This window comes from Bidens hawaiensis, unplaced genomic scaffold (assembly GCF_021521415.1).
Source record: "Bidens hawaiensis isolate Kalapana, Puna unplaced genomic scaffold, B.hawaiensis_p1.1 tig00005019_1, whole genome shotgun sequence".
NCBI lineage: Eukaryota > Viridiplantae > Streptophyta > Magnoliopsida > Asterales > Asteraceae > Bidens > Bidens hawaiensis.
In genome coordinates, this window is record NW_027491318.1 from 1,619,084 (window position 1) to 1,644,417 (window position 25,334).

The 25,334-nt window shown below is 34.4% G+C and overlaps 1 protein-coding gene and 1 pseudogene across 1 annotated transcript in view; both read right to left on the reverse strand.

The window, feature by feature from the left end:
* LOC143628521 (uncharacterized) overlaps positions 1 to 25,334 on the reverse strand; it is a 217,873-nt gene that overhangs the window by 57,811 nt on the left and 134,728 nt on the right. The window lies entirely within an intron of this gene.
* On the reverse strand, positions 7,495 to 10,542 carry LOC143628535 (receptor-like protein EIX2; annotated as a pseudogene).

The following is a 25,334-nucleotide window of genomic DNA, read 5'->3' on the forward strand; positions in this document are numbered from 1 at the left end:
ACCGGCAACGGTAGTCGTCATTCTCACTGAATTCATCATCAATCAAGGTAATTAAAGTATGCAACCTGCTCGTCTATCATCACTAATCAAAAACCCTAAATCAATTTACACCAACGTTAAACAGATTAATCAATTTCATGGTCTAGGGTTTTGTAATCAAACTGGTCTTGATCTGTTTCTGTATATATTTATCTGTTAACAAGTTTAAACTAACTGACACACCAGCGCAGACGGCTGGTGTGTGTGTGTTCAACTATGGGTCCGGCCACAAACGCGGGTTCGAGTCCCGGCCAGCCTATATTTTTTGGGTTATTTGTTTTTATTGTTTTTAATTGGTTTTAATGGTTTATAATATAATATAATTAATATTAAATATGAAATAAACAATATTTTATTTAACCGACACTATAAAGCTAAAAGTTTTGTGTCAATTAGGCTCGTTACAAGTTTTTGTATATATATATATATATATATATTTGTTAATAATAAAACATCATTATTTTATTAAAACCCGACACTAATATTGGGGCTTCTCGTTGTTAAGTTGTTTTTATAAATTTACTCATATTTATTATATATATATATATATATATATATATATATATATATAGAGAGAGAGAGAGAGAGAGAGAGAGAGAGAGGAATGTTAGAATAAGAAGTAGTTTTTTCTTAAAAAGTGTAAGAAGTAATGTGAATCGTTAGATTCATTGTAAGATAAAAGGGCAAGATGATAAACTATAATTTATTTTTAATCATGGAATTGAATTATAAAATTAATTATTCTCTCTATTTAAATAGAAACATCACAATTTCCATCTTCCTGGTTACAATGTCCATGGCCAGCAACAATTTATATATTTTCAAAAAATATCTCATCTAACAATTTCCCATAAATGCACATATCAATTCACCGCCCATCACGAAAACCTTGAATGAAAGAAAAACTCTACCCAGCCTTCAAGCACGCCCTCCGCCGCCCCACCCCAAACCATACGTTTTCGGCCACCAACAAAAAGATCGCGTTTTTTTACAACCTGGTTTCCGATTCGTTCAATTTGAACGATTTCAGAACAATATCAGCATTCACATCGGCGGCGTTCAATTTGAAACCACAACCTTGTTTAACAAGACCCTGCCACCACACCGATCCAGCGCCAACGATCACCGTCGATCTGAAACCATAACCACCACTTGAAGAATCGTAATGAAGCCGAAGTCTGTCTCGCGCTCACCGGTGAATCACACGCTGACCGGAAACACGTTTGCCTTTGACATTGACGTCACTACCAAGTCATCGTTTGCTTCCACCATTTTGTTGCAAGACAGGGGAGATGTTCAAGACTCAACTAAGAACTTACTGTGAATAAATTCTTTTGGTGGTAGTGTATTTTATGTATATTGTTGGTTTCACAGGCTTGAATTTAATAATTAAAATATTAGATAAGTTATTTTTTTATTCATTTATTATATGTAAAGAAAATTTTGTGTTGTTGTTTTTATTCATTTAGTGCATAGTATGTTTATATTCATTTAGTTCATGACGTGATTATGAAAGTTCTTGGTATTTGTGTAGTGAATTTCGATTTTGGTTATTTCTAAGTGTGTTTTTGTTTATTAAATTTTGATTATTTTGAATCAAAACAAACTAATATATTTTTGTGATATTCTTGGTGTTTTGTTCTCAATTTGGATTAAAAAATTATTTTGATTTAAAACACACTGTAATATATCTTGTTCATTAATGTTGGTTATGATGTTCAAGCTAGTGTGTTTTAGTTCTTGGTATTCTTGGTGTTGTGTTTCATATTTGGATTAAAATCTGGTATTTTTTAAAATTTTGATGTTTTGATTCAAAACACACTGTTAAAAGTTCTGTGATATTCTTGTTGTTGTGTTTTAAATTTGTATTAAAAAATAATAATAATAGATTGATAGTGTTTCTATATATAATCTAACAAATTGGACGAATATGCCCCTGAAGTGTTATAAAACAAATATTAAAATAAAACACACTGCTTACAAAACACACTTTTTACCAGAACCATCAGATCATCAAATCTAACGCACCAGATTACTTCCTACACTTTTTAGACACACTCCACTTCTTATTATAACTCTACCCTATATATATAAATACACACACACACACACATTATTATTATTCGTTTTAAACAAACCATAATAAACGTATTAAACGTATTAATTATATTTTTACCATCGAATTTCGTTAAGGATTCTAAAATATAAATTTTATGATAATTATATATTTAAACGTTTATAGTAGGTCTCATCTCAGATTTATTTAAACTACTTGTACGTAAACTCGATTTTATAACAAACAATGATTTTTATAATTAAATAATAATAATAATAATCCGTAGAGATCAATCGCTTAATCCATAACATACCAATCATCATTGTAACTCAATCCACATCGAAATCCTAACTTCATTATACGTATTACACCATTTATAATTCGTTCATAATATTATATTATTTAATTAGGATTTTTGTCGATAATTCTCGAAGAGCGTGATTTCCACTTTCTTGTCGTAAACATTCCCCTTTGGCTTATTCGATCAGGTGAGTTTGATCATTCCCCTTTTTATATACTATTTTCAAACGTTTTGGGGACATATGCGTACTTATTCATATTTTCTATCATATATATATCTCAAACAATCGCAAACCTGATCATTGTGTGTTGTATCAATTAAATGCTATTTGTTAATTGCTATTTGTTTTAGTGTGTTTGTATCTATCAAGTCTTGGATTCTCATTAGTATGATCATACGGACGTCTTAGTAACCAGAGCCCGATTCGCTTGGCGAAGGTAAACCGACTATTTTAGTCATTGTAATTAATGCCCGATTCACTTGGCGATGATTCGTTGGCACACTAGCACGATTTGGTTATATACATGTTTTGTTATGATTTGATTGATTACTATCACATGGTTGGTTTGCGCATTTATCACTTATCATTTATCAATTATCTATCATATATAAATATTATTATTTGTTGTGTCAAAATTGGTGATCATCTCACTCAACATGTGTTCAAACTCCATTTTCTACGCATATGCAGGTTGCTTAAATTGAAGTATGAATATTTAGTCAATACCATAGGTTATAATGAAGACGATCGTTAAATCATGTTTATAATCGTTTATTTGGATTGTTTTGTAATGTTTGTAAATGTGTGTGTATATTTGAATTAAAATAATTAATTAGATATTGTCACTTTTATATTATGATAGTATCTTCGAGATGTGAGCAATCGGATCACGCCCTGGCATTTCCGCCTTAGGTTGGGGTGTGACAATAGTAAACACATATCCTATATATAGACTACCAACTAGGCCTAAAACAAACTAAAGGCCACCGAGATCAAATGATCTCGGTTTACATACAAAAGCCCAACTAAGCCTAATATATAAAGCATAAACCACAAACTACGGCCCAACAAGGTTATATAAATATAGGATATTTTTATAACCTAAACCTGAATCCAATTAACAATTCCATCTCCTTCTTCCTCCACCCTAGTCGCCGGCCACCTGCACCACCGCCGCTGCACCACCGACGCCTGACCAGCCGCCGCCGCCTGTCCGTCGCTGCCTGCCGATGACACCACCGCCTGCTGCCGCTGACCAGTTGCTGTCCGCCACCGCCGACCGCGCCTCCAGCCACTGCCGCACACCACCACCGCTGCCGGGTTGCCACCGTGCACCGCCACCGTTGGTCGTTGATCTCGTTGTGTCACCTAACTCGGTTCGTTAGCCTAACAATTCCATCCTGAATCCAATTAACAATTCCATCTCCTTCTTCCTCCACCCTAGTCGCCGGCCATCTGCACCACCGTTGCTGTACCGCCAACGCCTGACCAGCCGCCCCCGCCTGTCCATCGCTGCCTACCGGTGCCACCACCGCCTGCTGCCGCTGGCCAGTCGCTGTTCGCCACCGCCGACCGCGCCTCCAGCCACTGCCGCACACAACCACCACTGCCGGGTTGCCATCGTGCACCGCCACCGTTGGTCGTTGATCTCATTGTGTCATCTAGCTCGGTTCGTTAGCCTTTGGTGTCTCAACCGGTTATTTATTAACCGAGGTAAACTTAAATATATCGTTAGCTTATAATTATAAAAGTGTTTGACTCGTACTCGTGTTGTCTGTAATCGGATCCAATTGGGTTTTGTTTCGGTGCTGATTAATTGTATACTTTCCGCTGCGTATAATTATTAATTAATGGGATTAATTATTATTAACCGTGTTTATTGAACCAGTTTGAATAAACAAAATTTTAACTGATCACCACTGAAACCCAACACATGGCGCATTGTAGAGACTGATCCGTACACCACTAGAAAATCGGACTGGTTCCTACTGTGGGGGTTTGTTCCGACATCAGCAAATGCCATCGGACGAGACGAATGGCGATCACCGTGGGTCCAACTAATATCGGCCTTGAGGACAAGGCCGTTTTTTAGGGCGGGAGTATTGATACGTGCAAGACCCATGCTCACCATGCAACTTATTAATTTCTTATTAGTTTATTTGAATTTCATTACTTAATTGTTTAGTTTAGGTTAGTGGGAAGTTATCTTAGTTTAGTGGTCTAGATTATGGTCATGTTACCTTTTATTTAGGTCAATTACTTTCAAGTGTAAGACTATAAAATGCATTACAAGTTTAAGCATAACATTAAGAAGAAAATTGATAAAATAATGTCTTGTTCTCTCTATTATTTCTTTGGAGTCTAACCCGCTCAAAGGGTCACTATCTTGGGAAATTAGCCATCTCAAATCGGCTTACTATCAATAACCTCCGAACACAACATCTGGCCACAAGCAAAGTTTAATTATCAAACTGAAACTATCTCATATATAGCAAAATATATGACCAAGGAAAAAGTTTGTGGCGCCAAACTTCTTTCTTATACTAATTATAAATAATGCATTTCGTTTCATTTAGCTAGTTAATAAGAAAAGCATTGGAAAGTCTGTATTTTAACACGATTGATTAAATCTTTGAAGATTCTTGTGGAAACTTGTTATTTTGGGCTCAATTGGACATAGTTTCACCTTTCTAAATTCTTTTAAAATTATGCATACTAACTACCTGATACATGTGTGAATGCATTTAGATTTTTAATCAACCCACTTGTTATGATTTATTTTTTATGACAATTGAAAATTGGGGTTGTTTTGTTTTGCAGGAGTGAAGAAAGGATACCCTCTTTTTTATGGCAAAAAAATATGGTTTGTACATACACACCAACTGCTTGACGAAATGCCTCAAACTAAAATGACATCTATTTCACACTTTTCTTTACTTGACAAGTGGATCTTTGGTAATTTAAATTTAATGAAACTTGTGATTTGTAGTTCCTTTTGGGAAGAAATCATGAATTTTTCTTTAGTGTGTGTGGTTATATTCTCTGTTGTGTAAATTGAATAGGCTCCGATCACCTCATTGGTGTTAAATCCTTTTTAGTGTTTGTGGTTATATTTTGTGGATTTTGTTGTTTGGTAAGACACGTAGATGAATGAGTTATTAGGTAATGTGTAGTGGGGCTATAAATGTGGGCGACAAGGGGTGATGAGGGCGAGAACACCGCCCCCGGACGATAAGAGGGGGGGGGGGCAAACATGTCGCTTGCTTGTGCTATGGTGATGATGACGTGGCGATCAACTATAGGTGGAGGCGGTGATTTTTGGTTACAACACCGCCCCTCGGGGCTACATATATCGCCTTTTTGCCACGTGTCAAAAATCCCCCTCAGTTTGTAGCCCCTCCACTATACATAGACTTAGTATTATTTTTAACAAGATGTGTTCTCTCATAAATAGTATTAGATCTTTGACAACATTTTTTTTTGCTATGAATTGATCTTTGAAAATTAATCAAGTTTATGAATTTTACCTTATATTCTGCTCCAAATACCAACATTGGATATTAAATAACAACTAACAATCCTTTACCTGTGGCCTAGTGATAGAAAGGATTGGGTTTTTAGTGGCGACCCAAGTTCGATTCTTACTTGTGTCACATTGGGTTGATATTGGCAATGAAGGATTTGAGCTAGGCCTTGCAAGGTTGTCATTTCGAATCTCTAGCCTACCCGGGTTTTCGTCCCACCGTGTGTTACGCCAAAGAATTCTGCTATTGTGACGGCACAACGGCTGTCAAATGGCAGCTGACGGTATTCACGAGAACGCCCAAGCCAAACTCTAAAGCCAGCGCGATCTCGGTTAAGACAATATAGTCTTACCAAAGTGGGACAATGGGGCTCTCCAAATTAGAGAATATGGTGGCCGTTATAAAAAATAACAACTAAGCACGGGCCGATAGCAAATAAAATACAACATGTGAACCAGTTAACCCAATTTCTCGAGATGCGCAAATGGTAAAAGGCCCATTGGCAAGCCCAAAGCAGCCCAACAATCTCATTTAAAATGATTATATCGATTTATCCTAGTAAAACCACGACCCGTTGGTACACATACCCCATTCTCATTTTGGGCCTAGTTCCTGCACCACTTTACCTAGGTAATACTAGCCGTTGGATTTTATATATAATTTTTTTTAGTTATGATAGTTTCCCAACTAAAATCCATCCTATACTATACCAATACCGTGCACGTAGAGTGGCAATTAAACCAAGCTAATAACCTAAGTAGTTAACACGGAAAAATATCATATATCAGTCAAGGACCGGTTGTTGAGATATTGATTACCGCAGTGGTATATCGGTGGGGTATCGATAATTTTAATATCATATAAAATTCATATATATAGCAATTTAAAACTAATAATTCAGTATACTCTTCTACCGTTAACAAATTAACCATTTACAACTTGCAAATCACTAACAACTTGTAGCAAGCAGTAGGAACTGATTAAAACATTAAGCAATAGCATTGGACACTAAAAGTTGATAGTTGAGACTTAAAACATTGATATTGGGAATTTCAGTGATATATCGGTCAAATATTGGTCGGATATCGGTCAACATCGCCGATATCGGTACCGATATTCTGGCTGATATTTTGACCGATATTTTACCAAGGGACCAATAACCAATACATCAAATCGGCGATTTCGACTGCATAGCCAATAACAAATACAACAATAGAGTACTTAGTTTTACACTTTAAATCAAACTAATTTATTAGCGAAGTTTACTTAAATTGCAACACTATTTATTGGAGTAACCGCAGTGATGTTTCCTCTTATCGGATCCTAAACCTCCTTGTGAGACCTGTAAGCAAACATTAACACAGGTAACTGAGATAAAATATTAAGTCCATGTACAGTAAGAAATATTAAGAAATATAGAGTTCATATTGTTGCAAATTTTATATTTTACATACTTTCTACTATACTTTTTTCATTCCTCCATATTATACTTGTTTTGTGAACAAACAGACATAACTTGTACTTTTAAAACAAAGAATCTATTAATGTACGTAATAGAAAAGTAAAATTCTGGTCATGACTTACGGAGGAATAGGAGAAATACGAATTCTTGAAGCTTGAACCAGATTTCTTTAAGGAAACGATAATATGCAATCCTCCATCGTCTGCTTAAAAACAACGGGACAAGGATGATCCAGAAACCAACAACCAATCCGACAAGTGTAAATATCACTAGGATCCAATCAATGTGATTAGATTCACCATTTCCGTGGGTAGTCGATTTGGGATCCCCATTATTTTCTAAACACGTTGGAAGAGGACCCCCGCAAAGTGCATTTCCAACGAAACTCAACTCGCCAAATGTTTGAAACTGAGGGCCTGTTGGGATTCTGCCAACAAGATTGTTGTACGATATGTTCAGGCAATTCAAAGAGGTTTACTGTGACAAGCTGAAAGGAATATTTCCTTCAAGATCGTTCATCGACAGATCTAAGGATTCAAGCGTTCCATTTTGATTGAACGAGTTGGGAATTGGTCCTGTTAATGCATTGTGTGACAGATTCAAGAACCGTAAGCCTGAAAGTCCCACAAGTTCATCAGGAATTGACCCTGAAAACTTATTACTAGAAAAGTCTAGTGAAGTGACTTGATAAAGTATGGTGCCATACGTATAAGTATTACCCTTTGTCACCAATGATGCACTAACTATTGTAGTTTCGTACACAACAATCGGTCTTGCTATCTTACTTCCTGATATAACAGAAAAGTTTGTAAAGCATGTGGTAAGTTCCTTGAGAGATCATTATGAGCAAGATCCAAGATCTGAACAGAACTAAGATGACATATTTCTTCTGGGACTTTACCTTCCAAATTGTTAGAACGAAGACTTAGAACTCTCAGACATGTATTATTTCTCTCTATTGATGATGGTATTTTTCCCATCAATTCATTTTCTGCAAGTTTGATGACTACCAGGCTGGTGGAATTTAGTAACCATGGAGGTAGACTGCCGGATAGCCTGTTATAATCCATTTCCAATGATCGTAAAGAAGAAATATTTCCTAGAGATGATGGGATGATACCATAAAATTGGTTTTTCTCTAGGTTTAGAACGTGTAGATGATTCCAATTCATCCAACAATCTGAGATAACACCAGACATGTTATTGTTTGCTAGATTAAGAAATTCTAACGGTCGCAGCTCTTGAATGCCCGAACATAAGAACTGTTCTAAAGACCCTGAGAGAATATTGCTAGAAAGATCTAGGAGTTTTGTTGTGCTGAAATTATCAGGTAACCTACCATGTAAACGGTTGTTACTTAGATCTAGTACTGCTTGTGGTTTAGGAGCAGTAACATCTCCCAACTTTCCTTGAATCTTGTTGTTGGAAATGTTCAAGTAATCTAAATTAGGGAATATTGTAGTCCAAAACCAATTGGGGATGGTGTCTGATATGCTTGAGTTTGATGCAGCCAACCATGTCAGGTCTAGTTGCGACTGAATCCATGAAGGAAATTGAGGGCCTAAACTACAAGAACTTGCTAGCAATGTTAAGAGTTGGAAAGGAGGAGTCCATTTTTTAACATTTAGCTTAAACACCAACTTGTTATCCTCAATAGACAATATTGACAAGTCCGTTAGATTGGCAAAGTGGGTTTCGGTCAGAATACCTGTTAAAGAATTATGATCAAGACTTAGAATAGCTAGTTTACTGAGTCGCCCAATACTTTCAGGAAGACTTCCATTTAACTTGTTGTGCAAAAGATCCAGTGTTTCAAGAAGCGGCAAACTTCCTAAAGAATCTGGAATGCTCCCTGTTAATTGATTGGAAGAAAGATCAATATCGATCAGATTTTCCAATTTCCCTAGTCTTTCTGGCAGTTGACCAACTAGATAGTTATCACTGAAATCTAATGCTTCCAGTTTAGGTGACTCACATTCACAAAATCTTTCAAGAAGCTCCGACACATTACCCGAAAATTTATTAGATCCCAGACCAAGGATAGTGATGTTGTTGCAAAGGTTACTTAATGATTTAGGTATCTCCTCAACAATATCATTGTAGGATACGTCAACATATTCAATCGAAGGCAAGTTTTGTAGGCTGCCTACAACCGGTGAAGAAATGTCACACCCACTAACATCAAGCTGCCGAAGATTACTTAGGCTAGACAATCCATTCAGTAAAGATGTAGAATTCACAAAGGTGTTTCTTGAAAGAAGAAGAGTCCTTAAAGAACGGATGCTATGGAAACCACCATGAGTTCCGGGATTTACACCACTAATATAGCAAAAAGTCAGATCTAAATAAGCTAAATTACGTAGGCTAAAAATCCAACCAGGCAACATGTTGTCAAAGGTGTTATACGAAAGATCTAGGGAAATAAGGGACGTAAGACTAACTGCAGTTGGATGACTAGGTAATTGATTTAACTCACATGAAGAAAAATGAAGCTTCAGCAAAGAAGTGAGGTTGCTGACTACCAGAAACCAATCTGAAGCTTCTATGAGGTTGGTGCCACCCAAATCCAGGTATTGCAGCCCTTTTAAGATTCTTTAGCCATGCTAAGTTTTTAGAATGAAGAGAAAATTTGCCATAAAGATCAAGGACACGTAGTGTTGATAAATTTCCAAGTTGGTGAGGGATTTCCCCACTTAATCCCGAGTGTGAGAGGTTAAGATATATAAGATTTTGGAAATAACCAATGAATGCTGGAATCAAGCTGAAACCGAAATCGTTGCAGCTCAAGTCGAGGTATCTGAGTTGTGACAGTTTGATCAATGATGGACTTATGGTTCCACTTAACATTTGTTCATCTTCTTCTGTGTCTTCTTCATAACAATGGCCACGAAGGTGGATCTCGTGTACGTGACCGGTGATATTGTCGCAGACGACACCTAACCAACTGCAACAGTCTTTTCCTACCCAAGAAGATAGGCGGTTTGCATCGTCATTGAGGTTGCTCTTGAGATCAAGAAGAGCCAACCGTTCTGTGGGTACGCATTGAACAGGATCTGAGTTTTGATTACAAAAACATATGTTGCAAAGTATCGAAACGAAGAGAAAGCATAGGCAAGATGAGGAAAGAGATAAAGCTGGAAGAAGTGTGAGAGCCTTCATAATGTGATGAAGAATCTTTCATAAGCATTAAGAGATATATGTGATCTTTGTGTTTATGTAAGCTTTTTTAAAGGCTCACTTTCTTTGTATCGTAAACATCTGAATCATATATATGTTATGTCCCACACGTCAAAACTTTACATCAACGTGTTTTTGGTTTGTGTTTTGTTGTATACTTGTGTTATTTATTTATATATGTTTTTTAATGGCTAATTTGCACACAAATGGGTCATGGACTCATCTATGTTCCCCGAATACTAGAGACTACCCTTGCGAAAACCCTGGCTCAACCTTGAAACCCCCCCCCCCCCCCCCTCCTCTTTTTGTCACAAGCAAGACTTAAACCAAACTCAACTCAATCATTTAAGCTAACAATAATTTGCGTTTGTTGTGTTATTACTAACATTAATAATAATAATAATAATAATAATAATAATACAACTTATATTATATTATATAGATTAAAAAGTAGTGGTCGGTGAACAATTTTGAACTTTCAATTCTCTTTTTTATTCTTTATTTAAATATGTGTAATCTTTTTGTTTTTTTTAAATGTAATAATTGACTAACTTATTTTCTAGGTTTAATTCTAGTACCGTAACGAACCTCAATGATGTCGACCGAATTCTCGTCGACTCGTCGTGGCACTACCTGTGCAAAGCCCGGTTTTACCGGCTGAATAAGCGTCTCTTTTTAGATGTGTTAACTTAATGAAATTATTTTCTGGGTTTAGTTCTGGTAGCATAACGAACCTGACCCACACCGACCGAATTCATACTGATTAGAGGCTGCAACACTCGGGTTTTACCGACCGAATAAATGTCATTTTACATTTGAAGAGTAAATTGCCAATATAGTCCTTGTGATTTGGTAATATTTGCTATGTCCGTCCAAAAAGAATTTCCGTCATCATGGTTTATAAAAGCTGTCATTTCCATCCAATTCATTAACTCCAATCGATTAATTCTAATATCAAAGGTACTTTTGTCTTTTGATATATCTTTCATTGTTGTATTAAAAAACTAGGTTATTAACCCGTGTACGACAAGGGTGGAAATATAGAAATCGACAACTAAACACATATGATTTAATATGACAAAAGTTTTCGTTATATGTTTATTGGGAGGACTGTTTAATATACTTGCAATTCAAATTTGTATGTAAACAAAGTACATAAAAACATAAAGTTATAAAAAAAAACTAAAAAAAAGGAGTCATAGTACATTGTTTGGAAATATAATTTAAAACTTTAAAAATTACAAATTCGTAAACTATTAAGTATTTTCAGTAAAACCATATTTGTTGTCTTCTTTCCAACTCTTGCTAGGACTGCATTTGAATTCGGTTAACGGTCATTGAAAACCAAATTGAAACAAGGTCTGTCTTCTCTTCAACTTAAATAGAAGTTTCTTATCTAAAGGCGCTAGACCACCACGAGCAATATAAGTACGATAACCAATATAGTACATGAAATTACTTTGACTTCGATAGCACGTCTACCCAAATGAATAACTTGAAGTCTAGTTCCGTTACATATGTAATTCTTTTTATCAATATTCCTTAGTAACATTATTGGCATATCTACTTTAAAAGCCAATCTGGTAGGCATTCTAGACATTTTTAAACAGTTTAGAAAATTTGATAACTATAAAGCTGGATCGAAATCATCACTAACACTATCCAAACTTAGGTACTCGATTTCTTCACCATGAAATAACACCAAAAATCGGTCATTAATATCTCTCGAACTCAACCTACACACACTCAACCTCAAATATAGGTGGAGGGTATCCATCTCTTGTTGTCAACCCTCTAACTTGTTGGGTCTTTAAAATGAAATTTACAACTCAATAAATAATAATGAAAATAATTTTCTAAGATTTACAAGAAATGTATAGTGATCCTGCTCATGGAAGCAATACATTGAAGATAACGGATCATACAAATCGCAAACAATTACATTTATATCATCCATCTTTCCACCTGCACAAAATACTCAGGTCATCATGACACGTTGACTACAAGTTATAAACTTATTAATTCAAAATTAAATATTGTTTAAATATCGTTAGTCACGCATGTTATTTCAAAATACTTTTTTTAAATATATATGATCATAAAGTATTGTGTTATTTAAAAATTTAATGATATAAAGAAATATTTACCCTGTTTCCTGCTCCAATTAGATACAAGGAATCAAAGTAGATGTCAACTGATTGGTTGTAAGCAAGATCAGCCAATACCTTTCATAGTAAAAAACATTGTCAAACAACCCGTATAAATCAATACTTGGAACCTGCATTTGTACGTATAGATGAACAGCAAAAGAAGAAAGCATGGGCTATCCTCGTCCATACCAAGATCGCCCATTTAACTCAATAAAAAAGGGACACAAATGAATCCTAATGCAAAAACCTTAGACATGAAAAAATGTAACTCACCTCCAAATCTTGCAGATATACATTTTCATCAGTCATTGCTCTGAGGCATTGCCAGGTAGCACACCAAAAGCATATCTCATCGTACTGAGCTTAATCTTCCAACCAATCACCTGATGCAAATTTAAATTCTGTTTATGCCTATAAAGCCTAAACTACAACAAATTACCCTAAGAGCAACCCAACAAATTTAAATTCGTTTATGTTTACTCATTTATGCTCATTTATGTTTGTTCGTTTATTTTTGTGTGTTTATGTTCGTTAAGTTTTAATAAATACATACGTAGTTATATTTATGATAATAAAAAATAAAAAGGGCTCTTTAAATTGTGATGTAGTAGACTTGTTCGCTTGTGTTCATTAATGCTAACTTATGTTTGTTTTTTTGTTTATGTTTAGTCAATTATCTTCATTTGTGTTAGTTTATGTTTGTTTGGGTTTGTTTGTTTATGTTCATTTACGTTTGTGAATTATTCGTTTAGGTCTTAAACGAATGGACAAATAAATGAACATGAACAAAAGAAATTGTTTGCTTGAATTACAAAATGCGAAGTCAATAATTGTTAACTTTGAATCTCATCACCTGCCATTTGACCTTCAAAACTCAAACATACACTTCTGTCAATTTCAGGGAATCAAGAGCAGTTTCCATGTTGAATCTCTTTCCAACTTAAATTAAAAAAACAGCTAATTATGAAAAATTACCAATATTCCCTTTTAACCTCTCAAAAGTCAAATGAAGGATCGGAACCTTACAACTCATTTGAGAAATTTTCAATAATTTCTTTAACACCTCCGCCGACCATATCCAAATTTTTATTTTGAAGTCGGCTTGTAATAAAAACAACTTCATCTCCTTCCTTCCATGCATTTGTTGATATACAGAGAGGAATTTAAATAATCATTATTTAAAGAACTAATACAATACTTTGTTAAGACTACAAATGAAAACATTCACGATTTGTTTATCTTCCGATTATTTCTGTATACGATAAGGTACTGAATTCAGCCTTCTCTACCAAATGTGAAAATCAGTTGTTTCTCCTTCACCATGTCATAAGAGGATTTTAATATAAATCTTAATGAGCTTATATGAATAAAAAGTAAAATGTAGCCTAAATGGTTAATCTGTATATGAAGTCTTACCACAAGAAGTGATTGTTTCATTCTGCTTCGTTTGTCATATGGCTTCTAACTGTAGAGAAAGTTGTATGTTGGAGGTCACAAAATGGTAAATTCAGTTAGGTATGCAACAGTAACTGGTAAATAATAATAATAATAACCTATCAATCATATAAATTTCTAATCACTAAATCATTATTCGAATCAAATAGTGGATTTGGCCCAAATTTATTAAAAAAAACATTTTTTTAAACAACTTTAGCAATGAAAAAAATGAGTAAACACAACTGAGCACAAACTTGCATTTCATATGCTAAACACGCATAAACAAACTCGTCACCAATCAAACTAAAAGACTTCAACAAACTCAGCAAAAAACTCATAATAATTAAAATCAGTAACCATAATTGAGCCCTAATAAACTTCATATCAATGACACACAAGTATAAACAAACTTATCAACAATCAAATTTAATATTGTTTATTATGTTGGCTTTCAAAAGTATGCTAATCAGACAAAATGAATTCAAAACACTTACCTTAAGGTTGAAATATTAACCGAGATATGACTAAATATATTAAAAATAAGTTCAGTATTCTATATAGCCGTAAATTAATCTTTCATTAAAAAAATGTTTATCATTCTATATAGCATAAGTACATTTATTTTTGGGAATGACATATTTCAAGCATTTCCTATTAAATTAATAAAGACAACCCGAATATTTGGCACTTCTTATTTGAGAATTTATGTTTCAAATTTTAAGTTACAAAAACTTGTTTTTGTAAAGTCACAATCAAGCCATTACTATTTACCAAAAATCAAGTAAAAAATCAAGCACTCTTTTTTAAACTCAAATTAAAGCCAATCATTCATTTCTAAAATCAAATCACAAATAAAAACAATGAATATAATTTAAAATTAAATATAAATTTAAAATCACTATACAATTATAGTGAGATTTTGAAGATTTTAGTACCAATTTAAATCCCGATTTCAAAGAATATTTCATTGAATTTGAAAATAACTTAACTATGATAGAATCGATGTTACCTAGCGTTTACTCGTGGATGATAGTGAGAGAGAAACATCTTAAAGTTGTGAACTCAGCTTGCTTACATTTGTATTCATGCACATAATTCAGTTGTAAAACCATATAACAGGTTCCAATTCATGCTATAATATGAACAAAAAACTGACAACCGGAAACACATATTCAAAAAAAAAAAGTGAGATTCGTTGTTTGTAAAGAAAGCTGAACGATCCAAAAAAGGACAGGAAATTGGATCTGGACGTTGACTATCCAAAAATACCTTCACTAATCGCTAATTCAAACCAAAAAGCATACCTTCATTAATCGATTGGATTAAGAAGACAGTTGATTGAAAGAGAAACGGAGGTTGTGATAGGTTTTTGGAGGCTGTGATAAGGGTGAAAGAATGTGATTTCGGTTAGTTGTTTATCACGAATAGGGTATAGGGTTAAAATAAAAGACAAACGGGTCCATCCAAAACATGAAAAACATTTTAATTTTGAACTATTTAAATTACAAGAAAACCTTAGAATGCATGGCATATATGGCAACTATAGGAGTTGGCCAATAGGAAGAAGACAAGTGTGTAAAAATCTTATTGATTTAATAGTATTGGTAGATGAAAAATTAATATATCTTGCTTCTTACTTAATTAATAAACAAAAATACTAGAGATGTGTCATAAATCACATTCTTTCTTAGTTGTTATGACCCATTAAAACTAAGAGGAGATCTGATTCTAAGATTTGATTTATTAGTTATCATAATTCGTTGATTGAGAATAAAAGAACCAACTTTCTATATTTAAAATGGGAAAACTAGAAATAATATTTGAAAATTAATAATTGATTTGGTTTCCATGCAAATATACATCTCATGTAAAAGAGTAAAATACCTCAATTTTCTTTTCTTTGTTTTTTGTAACTAGCATCATTCGTTTCTAACATTTATATATTTTTTAGGATTTTAATTTTATTTATTATAATGATGTTAATAATATACTTAGTATTTGATAATTAAAGGGTTTCATAAATAATGAGATATTATAACTTGGCTTAAAAGCTATTTGAGTTTGGTGAGACCCATGACCCGCTTATTTTTTTACTATAAAATTGCTTCTTAATTATAAATGTCAATTTAAAAAATTTAGATACTAATTTTTATAGGATTTTCATATAAAATATTTGGTGAGATTAATTTTGAATTTAGTGAGATGTCATAACCCGTTTAAGGGCTATCAGGGTTTGATGGCCCATGAATTCGGGTCAAATGCACGAGAAGCCTCCATTTACAAATAAAACAATCTGGTAGCTTGAGAGGATATAGGGAGTAACAAGAGAGCTTTTAAAAGTTTTGTTTATATATATATGGCTGATTTATTTGAATAATCACTTTGAGTTTTAAGAACTTGAAAGAACTCAACGTAACAGTTTTTTTTTTGTTGAATTTTTTTTACATATACGTAATAACGTAGGTTACATGTACATAGAAAAATTACAACATTTTTTACGCACCGAATCGACTTTTTACGTAGGTATAACGGATGTTTAAATTAGTGTAATCAATGTACATTTTTATTCTCTCTCTTACTTAATTTTTTAATCAAATCTAATCCCAACCACATAATCTAACCTATTTAATTAAATGTTGGTTAAGAATAAGATTCTTAAATTCTTAAAACTCAACAAGGTTCTCAAATTATCCCTCCCATATATATATATATATATAGGTATTGGTTCATTTCATAAATATTCTTACAGTGAGAAGTGCGAGAAGTGGTTACAACCAATCATATCTTTTCTTTTTATTTTTCCATTAAATTATCTACAAGGGTATGAATTTAATATATTCAAATGTTAGTTTTGGTAACTATTAATTGCAAGCGGTTACAAATCATATTATTTATTTTTATTTGTTTATAATAAAATTTTAAAGGTTTTCACCATTGCCATCGACCATGTTCACAATTTTAAACATCAAAATACCAACTAAGATCAAGCCAAATATTTGTATTGAGCAAAATATTCTTATTGAATGAAAATTAATTATTATTGTCATCACATCAATTTAACATTATACAGAAACTTAAACCATATACAAATCACAATAATACTAACAATATACATGTAATATTGTATGTGGACTTGGAATTCCACATTGCTCATATTTAGACATTCTTTTAGCTTTTTTTTTTCTTTAACTTTAACAACAACAACATTCTTTACCATAACTTCATATTTCTCTTGCACAATATCATAATCATGTTCCATGAGTTGTTTGAATTCTGCGTGTCATTTTCAAGCGCACCTACATTTTACAAAAACAAATATCGTAAACCAAGTAAATGTATACGTAGTAATATTTTAATAAATACGTTTAACTTTTTTAAACAAATTTATTCAGCATAGCCTACACAATAAACTTATTTATCCTACACAACAATTGACATATACGAACCATGTAAAGTAAACATATCTATCCTACACATTCAATCGTTAACAATAATATCCTACACACCCTAAGCAATAAAAAAAAACTTATCCTACACACCCTACACAGTATTAAAAGAAAACTTATTGTATGCACCCTACATAGTAAAAAAACTTATCGTAAACACATGTAGAAAACTACTTTATCCAGCAAAGTAAACATATTTAGTTTAGCATACCCTAAACAGTAAACATGTTTATCCTACACAACAATTGACATATGCGGACCATACAGAGTAAGCATATCTATCCTACCCATTCAATCATTAACAATAATATCCTACACGCCCTATATAGTAAAAAAATAATAATAAAATAAAATAAAACCTTATCCTACACACCCTACACAGTTAAAAAATGTATCCTAGACACCGTACATAGTAAAAAAAAAACTTATCCTACATACCCTACACAGTAAAATAAAACTTATCCTACACACCCTACATGTACAGTTAAGAAAAAAAACTAATACTACAAAAGTACACACATGAGATGTTTGGTTAACATTGTGTTGTTACATCTTTACAAATTGATCCAATAATAAAAATCTTAATTTTTTGATCGAATATTGTTAAAAAAATAATTCAAATGTAGGCATTTATTTAATGTTGTAAATTATATTAAACTTAATTGAAAAAAAAATATATGAAAACGGCATACCATCATGAATCCTTGAATCTTAACAAATTAATCCAAAAATAAAACTCATAATTTTTTAATCGAAGTGAATAATTCAAAAGTAAGTTAATTTAGGCATTATTTGGGGGGTTTCATAAAGTTGATCCGTTTTTTTATGCCTAAATATATTTGATGGTCTTGCCCTTTCACATTAATAACCACCATATCAATGCCATTTTTAATTACAAAAAAGCCATTTGTACCGTTGATTACACTTAATCAATGGCTAAGATTTACTTCTCACACTTCTCACTATGATTTCAATTCTCGCAAGATCCATCCCCTATATATATATATATATATATGGTTTGGATCAAATACAAATGAAATTAGTGTACTAATTATGAGAATCAAGTAGAGTAATTATATATAAAAGTAGAGTAATTATGTAATTACTCTATGATGTAATTATATAAACTCTACTTGTATATATAATTTCTCTACTTGATTTTCACAATTAGCACGCTAATTTCATTTGTACGTTAACTTTCCCCTATATATATAAACCCAGCCATCTTCATTCATTCGGCCACCTCCACCACCGTAGGATCAGTGATATCGATCAAATTCGCGCGACAAGGGGAAATGATTGATTTGGTTGAAATGGTTGATTCGAGGATCACCCAATTGAAGAAAGCTAGGGATTGTGAAAAGGGCATACCATGGTGAACGACGACACATTTTTTTGACTTCTAAGGGTATGACGGTGGCGAGACGGGTTGGTGGCGGGAAAGGTCAGAGATTAGTGTTTTGACGGTGGTGGTCAAAACTAGTTGACGTTTGACTTCCACCAGCTTCTTTAGAGAAAGAACCTCACAAATAATATGAATCACAACCCAATCTTTGTAATACTTGTTCGGAAAAGTTATCGGAACTATTTTCACCTTAAACGTAACACCGAAAATGAAGATTTTGATGATAAATCCATCCGAAAACGTATCAAAATTTGTTCCATAATCAACATTAATCAGATCTCTCCATGAAATTTTACAAGGCAACACTTGACAATAAAACAAGTATTGATAATTAGGAAATCAACCTAAATCATCAATCATCACTTTATCACTAGGCGTGAAAACAATCAATCTAGAAGTTGTATATTGAGAAACGAGGCTATTATGAGTATACTAATGCGATAATAAATATTAATTAAGTTTGATATATTAATTAAGTTTATTTTCTAATAGCAAGCTTCCTTAGAACCAACACCAAAAATCCTCCCTATAAAGTAGGTAGCAAGGACGGGTACAAACAAAAACACAAAAAATGTACACATACAACATCTTCCATCAATCCCAATCCGAATTCGAATGTTTTGCACTATTTTTAATCCACAAATAGCTAAGAACCTTTATATTTTCCAAAATGTTCTCAATCTTGAAAGATTTATTCTCGAAAATCAGTTTGTTACAGGCCTTCCATAAGCACCATATAGCCACCATAATAATCGCTTGAACCATTTTCCTCTTGTGCTTGATTTTTGGAACTTGTTTGAAGACTAGAAGGATATCTCTAACTGACCCTGTGGTAAACAAATATTGCACCACAAACTAACACTTTTCCAAGCCATAGTCGCCACATAATAGGACGCGAAAATATGATCAACCGACTCCCCATCACCATACAATTACTACATATATCATATCTCGACCGTAACTATCGATTCTGAAGAGCCCTCCAAGCAACCGCGTTCATATTCAAAGAAACCCAGTTATTCCACTCCAAAATGCTAGATTGAATAGGAGGCTTAACCTTATATAGAAGCTTTTTCATTGCTGCTACTATATACGCCTCCGAGATCTCTCCTCCCCATACCCATTTGTCTGGACTTCCTTTAAACCTGAAATAGAATAAACAATCTAACAATTCCATTAGTTCGTTAACAGCATTACCATATACAAGCTGAGATTTCCACCAACAATTCATCAAATAAACTCCTTCATTAGTAATGTAGCGATCCACAAACAAACGCCTTTGTTCACTTCCAACGCAAACAAGTTAGGAAACCAGTTTCTCAATAGACTATCGCCTATGCAAACATCCAACCAAAATCGAGTTCTTACTACACTTTGGTTTTTTTTATTGTTTGGTTTTCCCTAATTTTATGTCTTGGTTTTCCTATAAATTGTAATCTTCGTTTGAGAAAAAAAGAATAAGAAAAATAAATAAAAAATTGTTCAATCTTCGGTTTCTCTTCTCTTTTGTTCTTGGAGCTTAACCCACCATGAACCATAACCACCATTGAACCAAATCACCACTAACCTTACCGCGACCCTCATCAAAATTTCTGACACCTCCTCGCCAAAATCAACACAAAGTCATATCTTACACCTCTAATCACGACACCGCCACCATCACCACCAAAACTGCTGACTACACTACTGAACTATTCTCATTGGGTTTCATCTAAAAAGCACCCGAGTTATTCACTCAATGGCCTCAAACCTTACACCACACCTACGACTTTGAAAAATTAAGTAAACCTGAGTATCACACTACTATTCATTCAAGGAATCTAGTAGCAAACCTCAATTTAAAACCCATAATCACATACACTCAAAACCTTTGTTTTCCTTTACTACCACCGTGGCAATCGGTTGAGACCGTCCCATATGTGGTACTTGATGTTGGGGTAAATGATGTGGCTATAATGTGTTGGAAAATTTTTTGTGAAAAACAAAACTTTGAATTACTCTCTTCAAGGCTGTTAGTCAATTAGTCAAAGCTATTAAAATGTCCTTTAATTTGGTAAAAAGATTAAAGTTTTGGTTAATGGTTCCTTTAATTTGGTCAAAAAATTAAACTTTTGGTTAATGGTGATTGAAGTTTCAACTCATGTGGTTATGGTGAATGAGTTGGTTTTTCAACTATAAATACCAAGGTATTCCTTGGTTGAAAGACACACCATATAACACATTATCTCTTGTGTTTTTTCCAACTTTCTCCCTAAAGAATTCCAACATTCTTGATCATCTTCATAATTTTCTTTAAGGTACTATTCGGGTGCTAGAGCCCTCCCCGGCAGTACATATTGCTTAGGCCGTTGTACCCTGGGAAACAAAACAGGGAAAGACCCGGAATTTGTTTTAAGGGCCCCGTGTAAAACACGATCCTCGGCCACAAAGACTTCGACACCATTCTTCTTCTACACCTTTCTTGCATTTTTTTATTTCAATTGTATTGTAATTTTGATTTTTTCTGGTGTAATTCATATTGTAATTTACTTGTTTTCCTAGATAGCTTTGATTCCTTGTATTGTAATCATTTTATTAAAAGTTTTTTATTTTTATACGCGAACGGTTTCCTACAATCTTAAAACAAATTTTTTTAAAATCACCGTTCGTGTATTCAAAATTTAGCAGCACCTTAGGATGGCATAGCCTTAAAATGAAGGGCGAGGTTCAAACGAGGAAAGGCTTACGGTGGATACCTAGGCACCCAGAGACGAGGAAGGGCGTAGTAAGCGACAGACTCAAACTAGTTTTGTTTCACGCGGTTGTGTTTTTAAAAAACATTTTTTTTCCATTTTTATTCAAAGTAGCGACTTTGTAGAAACGGAAACCGGTTACAATTCGGATTTTTTAACGCTAAACTCTTGGAAAAACCCATTGTTTGGTCCTTCAAAGTTGTAATTATGGGAGTCTTTAGACAAAAAGTACAAAACGGAGGATGCGGGAACAAAGAAATTTGTTGTCGCCCGTTTCTTGGACTATAAAATGATTGACTCCAAGACCGTAATTAGTCAAGTCCAAGAGTTACAAGTTATACTTCACGACATCTTTACTGAGGGAATGATACTTAGTGAGACATTTCAAGTGGCAGCAATGATTGAAAAATTGCCTCCTAGTTGGGTTGAGTTTGAGAATTATCTTAAACACAAGCGAAAGGAGATGACCATTGATGATCTTATTGTTTGACTTTGGATAGAAGAAGACAATAAGAGAGATCAAAAAGGTAGCCTAGTGGATGTATCCGCCAAGGCTAACTTAGTCGAGTACGGTCAATCCTCCAAAGGGGGAAACAAGGGTAAAGGAAAAGGTAACAAAGCAAAAGAGAAAGTGGACCTTGGTGTGAAGAAAGGGGCTGTGAAAAAGAAACCTCCACCTTTCCAAGAACCATATTACAACTAAAACGAGATAGGGCACCGGGCGAACCAGTGCAAGAAACCGAAGCGCGAGCGCGCGTATTTGGTGGACGAGGATGGCACTCCTCTTGTGGCGATGATTACTGAGGAAGCGGCTTTCATCGAGGAAGTCAATGTTGTGGGAGACGCTCCCAAAGGGTGGTACGTTGACACTGGCGCAACCCCCATGATTGCAGCGACAAAAAACTCTTTAACAATTTCAAAGGCGGCGGGTGACCAGAAGCTTTACAAGGGGAATATAGCGACTGCGGACATCATGGGGGAAGGCGATGTGGTCTTGAAGTGGACTTTCGGCAAGGAGCTCACGTTGACCAAAGTTCTCTATGTTCCCGAGATTCACAAGAATCTTGTCTCAGGATGGATGCTCAACAAGCACGGATTTTGCTTGGTGATTAAATCGGATAAATTTATTTTATCGAAAAATGGAATGTTTGTCGGCAAGGGCTATGCCGACAATGCTATGTTCAAATTGAATGTAATTGTTGTCAAAAATTCTATTTACATGCTTGAGTCGTCAAAATTCTAATTCTTGTGTTTGGCATGGTAGACTAGGACATGTAAATTTTAATTCAATTCGACGTTTAATTAAATTAAATAGCATTCCATGTTTTAAAATCGATTCAAAATATAAATGCGAAACATGTGTTGATCCAAACTAACGAGAAAGCCTTTCAAATCGGTTCAACGAATAACCGAACCCCTTGATTTAATCCACACCGATGTGTGCGATTTAAAAGCCACTCCCACAAGAGGTGGTAATAAGTATTTCATCATGTTCATTGATGATAGTACTCGGTATTGCTATGTATACTTACTTAAAAGTAAGGATGAAGCAATAGACAAGTTTATCTTGTATAAAGATGAGGTTGAAAATCAACAAAAACGGAGAATAAAAACTTTGCGAAGTGATAGGGGTGGTGAATATGTTTCACCATTTGCGGAAATATGCGCAAAAAGTGGCATAATACATGAGTGTACCCCACCTTATTCTCCACAATCAAATGGCATTGCGGAACGAAAGAACCTTACATTGAAAGAGATGATGAATGTCATGTTGATTAGCTCGGGCGTGAGCTATGACTTGTGGGGGGAGGCTATTCTCTAGGCCAATTATATCTTGAATAAGATACCCCGCAAGAAAGCGGACGTGACTCCATATGAGTTATGGAAAGGTAAAAAACCTTCATACAAATACATTCAAGTATGGGGGTGCCTTGCCAATGTGACGGTTCCGCCACCAAAGGCACTAACGATAGGACCTAAACCGTGGATTGCATATTCATTGGATATGCACACCATAGTAATGTGCATAGGTTTCTTGTACATGAGTCCGAGAATCCCAATGTACATGAAGGCACTATTGTTGAGTGGAGGACTAACGATTTTTTTAAAAATGTGTTTCCCTGTTTAAGGAAAACACATGCAAGTTCATCAAGAGCGGTTGATGAAGCAAGTACATCAAGAGCGATTGATGATACTGTTCATGATGAGAGACATGAACGACCCGAAATTAAGGAAGGTGAGCTTAGACGAAGCAAAAGACCAAGGATTGAAAAATCCTTCGGTCCTGATTTCGTGAGCTACATGGTTGAGGGTGAGCCCAATACCTACCGCGAGGCGGTTACCTCCGCGGAATCACCTCAATGGAAAGAAGCAATTAAGAACAAGATAGATTCTATATTGCAAAATCATACTTGGGAGTTAGTAGATCTTCCACCAGGTTGTAAACCCCTTGGATATCATTAGATATTCAAAAGGAAGATGAAAGCCGATGGAAGTATTGATAAATACAAGGCAAGGTTAGTGATCAAAGGGTATAGACAAAAAGAAGGTCTGGACTATTTTGATACTTACTCGTCGGTCATGCGAATAAACTCAATAAGGTTGGTTCTTGCAATCACGGCCTTACGAAAATTGGAAATTCACCAAATGGATGTAAAACCCGCATTTCTAAATGGCTATTTAGATGAAGAGATGTACATGGAGCAACCCGAGGGTTTCTCCGCCCCAGGGAAAGAGGGCAAAGTATGTAAACTAGTCAAATCATTGTATGGTTTTAAGCAAGCTCCAAAACAATGGCACTTAAAGTTTGATCATGTCATGCTTGACAATGGTTTAAAATAAACGAGTGTGACAAATGTATCTATGTGAAGGACACGCCGGGAGGCTATGTGATTTTATGTCTTTATGTAGATGATATGCTTATCATCGGGAGTAATGATACTATAATTAAATCTACAAAAGATATGTTGAAATCGAGGTTTGACATGAAAGACTTGGGTCTCGAGGACGTGATTCTTGGGGTTCCAAATTACTAGAACCCAAAATGGTCTTATCTTAAGTCAATCTCACTATATGGACAAGATTATTGAGAAATTCAATAAGGATGACATGCGGTGCGCGTCAACTCCAATTGATACTACCCACCATCTATCTTAAGTCAATCTCACTATGTGGACAAGATTATTGAGAAATTCAATAAGGGCTCCGTGTAAAACACGATCCTCGGCCACAAATACTTCGACACCATTTTTCTTCTACACCTTTCTTGCATTATTTTATTTCAATTGTATTGTAATTTTGATTTTTTTCGGTGTTATTCATATTGTAATTTACTTGTTTTCCTAGATAGGTTTGATTCCTTGTATTGTAATCATTTTATTAAAAGTGTTTTATTTTTATACGCGAACAGTTTCCTACATAATGTTCAATATCATATTAATTAACTATTATTATATATAGAAAGCGATTACTTTATTTAGTTTTATGTCAATAGGCAATTAGAGTTTAAACGAATCAACATGATGCAAAAGGGTTTGAGACGACTTTCAACAATTAAATGGTGGACGCCTAATACTGCAACCTAAAGTTTTGAGAGTTCAACATG